Consider the following 666-nt stretch of genomic DNA (forward strand, 5'->3'; position numbering starts at 1 on the left):
ACGGCCGGGAGGGGCTCGGGGAGGGACCGGCACCGGGGGAGGAGGCTTGGGGTGGTCCCGCTGCTTCCCCCCCCGCTCACTCCTCCTCCTCCTCCTCCTCCTCTCCCCGGGGAAGGAAGGCGGCCCCCGGTTAGCGCCCGGCCCCGCTGTGAGGGGAGGAAGGCGGCCGGCTCCTCAGCGCCTGCCCCACTGCAATAAGAAGAAATAAAACTTCGTGAAGGAATTGGGGGCTCGACGAGCAGCTGCTGACTCCTGGGGCTTGTGCTGGAGGGACTGGGAGAGCAGCACCGGCAGCTTCGCAGGAGAACCGAGGTTGGGAAAGGCCTCCAGCATCCTGGGGTCCGACTGCCCCTCACAGCACTGTCACCCCCCGAACCCTGTCCCCAAGCACCACGTCCAGCCTGTCCTACAACACGCTGGGCAACCCCTTCCAGAAATAAGCTTGAGAAATAAACTCGCAGAAGTAAAACCTGCGTAGGTTTGTAAGCTAATGTATGTCCGTTACAGGATGGAAGTACGAGGATTCTTGCTGCCCCGTGGAGCTGGAGCATAAGCTCTGCAAAGAACAGAGGCACAAACATCATCACAGGGAGCAGGAGCTGTAGCCTCACCCATTCCTCATGGCCTTACTGCTTGAACTCAGACTCTGCGTGCTCATTTCAGCTC

The sequence above is a fragment of the Anas platyrhynchos genome, chromosome 13 (genome assembly GCF_047663525.1).
Source record: "Anas platyrhynchos isolate ZD024472 breed Pekin duck chromosome 13, IASCAAS_PekinDuck_T2T, whole genome shotgun sequence".
NCBI lineage: Eukaryota > Metazoa > Chordata > Aves > Anseriformes > Anatidae > Anas > Anas platyrhynchos.